Source organism: Tupaia chinensis, unplaced genomic scaffold (genome assembly GCF_000334495.1).
Source record: "Tupaia chinensis unplaced genomic scaffold, TupChi_1.0 Scaffold143795_1, whole genome shotgun sequence".
Taxonomy (NCBI): Eukaryota; Metazoa; Chordata; class Mammalia; order Scandentia; family Tupaiidae; genus Tupaia; species Tupaia belangeri.
The window spans coordinates 678330-681854 of NW_006203645.1; the positions used below are offsets into that span (position 1 = coordinate 678330).

Sequence of the window (3525 nt, forward strand, 5' to 3'; positions counted from 1 at the left end):
TAAATGTCCGCGGAAGAGCGCCCCCTGGAGAAACAAGCTTGACCACTATGCCATCAAGTTCCCTCTGACAACCGAGTCTACCATAAAGAAGATAGAAGACAACAACACACTTGTGTTCATTGTGGATGTCAAGGCTGAAAAGCACCAGATCACACAGGCTGTGAAGAAGCTCTATGATATTGATGTGGCCAAGGTCAACACTCTAATCAGGCCTGATGGAGAGAAGAAGGCATATGTGTGACTGGCTCCTGGTTATGATGCTTTGGATGTTGCCAACAAAATTGGGATCATCTAAAGCAAGTCTAATTCTAAATATGTAATTCTAAATACATATTTGTACACATTAAAACAAAACAAAACAGTGACTAATGACTAATGGTTTGGTTGATTGGTCATGTACTTGGAAGGAAGACGACTGGAAAATTGGAAGCAATGAAGTTTGGAAAAAAGATATAAGGATAGACCTCTCTAAATGAGAACAAGACATGATAGTATTTGTGTCTAAAGTGAATGCTCACCAAAGAGTAACTTTACTAGAGAAGGAGATTAGTGATGAGGTAGACAAGAGGATCATTTTTATGGATATCCATCTTCAGCCGGTCACTCCTGTCCTTGCCCAATGCATCCATAAACAAAGTGGTTATGGCTGCATGATAGAAGTTAACCAGCAACATGGACTTTGACTCACCGAAGTCAGTGTGGTTACCACTATGGCTGAGTCCCCAACTGTCAACAGCAAAACCCAGTACCAACTGGAGATATGACACCATTTTTCAGGCCACTTAGTTCAGGCTGATTACATTAGATTATTTCTACCTTGGTTGGACACAAATTTTTCTTACAGAAGGCCTTACTTGTTATTATAGTATTCCACCCATTCTTTCTTCTTACCAAGAAATTAATTTTACAGAGAATGAGTACAACACTAATCTTCCCATAAACTAGAAACAGCTGACTGGTAGAATTTTGTAATAGACTTTTGAAGACTCAGCATAAGATGAATAGCAAAACCTTATTAGTTGAATCATATTGTGCAGAAGCATGGTCATATTATTGTTTTTATTTGAAAATTAAATATGGTTAAAGAAGTGAGCATGTAGACCAAGTTGACAAGGGATGACTGTGCCAGATTGTGCTATGTCAACATGGATAAACTGAGAACTGCATTTCCTACCGTACCATTTTTGGTATGATTTTGATTTAGTGTTAGTCGAGAGAGGAGCTTGTCCTAGATTTGAAAGGCTCAAGTAAAGCACTTATCATTCCTTTCTGAAGGTCAGTTATCCTGGTCAAACTAGAGATGATTAAATGTGGTAATGAACAGATACAGAGGTGCCCAACAGGTCCATCTTGTGGTTTTTCTACCATTAGCATTTAAATATATTGTTCCCATCTTTAAAAATCTTCCATTTGGGGGCCAGCAGATGGTGTAGTGGTTAAGGTGCTGGACTCCCACATGGCCAACCATGGTTTGAATCTTGGATCTGGTGGCTTGAAACACACTGGGTGCATGTTTGAGTGTGTGTCCAAAATCCCAAGAAGAGAAGGGAAGAGAAGGAATTGCAGCATGGCCATGCCTTCTGGGGGATGATTTCTCACTTTCCTTCCCACTGTCTCTCTCTGTCTCTCTGGTGAGAGCCTATGCCCTATGGAAAGAAACCTTAAAAAAAAAAAAAAAAAAAGAAAATCTTGGGACTGGCAGATGGTATAATGTTTACATCGCTGGACTCCCACATAGTTCCAGACCCGGTGGCTTAAATTCACACTGGGCACATGTGCATGCAAGCCCAAAATTCCAAGAGGAGAAGGGATTGAGGTATGACCATCCCCTCTGGGGGTGATTTCTTGCTTTCTATCTCTGTATTTCTGGTGAGCACATGCACCTTATAGCAAAAATCTTTATATATATTAAAAAAAAAATCTTTCCTTTGACCTTGTGTCTCATTCCATACTATTCTGTACTTTTGTGCTGGTTCCATACATTTTTACCATTCTTTTAATCCTCTGCTCTGTCCTCTGCTATTTCCTTCCTCCTAAAACTGCTCTTGTCGCTCTTCTCCATGTACTCATTCTTTGTGAATTTCTATTACTATTATACGCTGATGGCTCCCAACAATATACCTACCCAAATTTCTCCTCTGAGCTTCATACCTGTGTATCTAATTGTCTTCTCAACACCTTCACCTGGATAGAAGGATATTCATATCTAAACTCATCATATTCCCCATCAAAACTGTACCTCCGACATATATCAGTGAATAGCACCATAACCCGCTCAGGTGTCCAAACCAGAAACCAGGTTTGAAAGCTTTCCACTTGTCTCCCTCCCACTGCCACTTTCCTTGTTTAGATTTCTTGTATCTCTTGCCTGGAAAAATTTAATATTTATTCTTTCTGAATTTGTGAAGATCTAATTACATTAGGTCATCAGGAAAGTCATGATGTATTTTTCTATGTTTTTCAATGCAGAAAATACATCATAACTTTCCTCATGGCCCAATATAATACAATTAAAGTGCATCACACAAACATGGTTTATCATGGTTTATCTTCAGTATAGACCATATTAACCCTGAGAATCTGGGCAGTAAATCCTTGCTATGGAAGAAGTTGCAGCCTATATTGAGTTAAGATGAGCTAAAGGAAAACATACTTGTACATCAGGGGACATTTTCCGTGTTTTAGACCTGATGACAATGCTGTCCATCCCATATATATTAATTTCCTACCATATACTAGGAACCATGTTTGCAGGGGAAGCTTCCAAAGCATTGATTCACTGTATGTTTTGGGCCCAACACTATGTGACACGCAGAGAATATAAAGATTAAAAAATCATAGTCTCTTGTTAAGGAGTACATAACTTTCTTCTGTCACTATCTGTGCTGAATGACATCCCTGATGATCCCACCTAATGCTGAGCTCCTCCCGGCGTAGTGTTTCAGTAAAGTTCTTTGAGACCCTAGTATTTTCAGAGAATAAATTAAGTTCAGAGGGGGAAAAAAATCCCCATTTCAAAGTCAATCTAAAGGAACATGTGTAGATTGTTGTCTAGATGCAAGAATTCTTATCCGGTGACACATAGGAACCACCTTCTTGAGACCTGAATTAAATTGCAAGCAATCTCAATAATGAATTCAGCCTTGTGCTCAGCCCATTCCCAGAACCTCTGGCTTAATTATGAGAAGAAAACCTATTTATTCTGGGACATCACCACTTTGGGATAAATTCCTGGAAGCCATCAAAAAAGCAATGGGAAGATCTTTCTGAGTCTCTTCTCTGGATTTCTGAGAAAGAAGTGTTTCATATTTGGCCTGTCAGCTTGCTTTTAGTTTCAGCCCATGGATTTCTCCCTAAGTTAATTTTCTTTGAAATTAGGTCTCTCTGTTCATACAGAGGCCTAGGTCTTTTGTGGGAAATTAAGCCAACCTTTCTGTGTCTTCCGTAGATACCATCTTTTCTTGAGCAAGTTCTTCCTACTATTAGTTACAACATAATAAAAATAATATTTTATAAATTCTTTTC

General features: G+C 38.9%; 1 pseudogene; it reads left to right on the top strand.

Annotated features, from left to right (window-relative positions):
• Window positions 1–349, top strand: part of LOC114005432 (60S ribosomal protein L23a pseudogene) — a 5958-nt pseudogene extending 5609 nt beyond the window's left edge.
• Window positions 350–3525: the final 3176 nt, after the last annotated feature.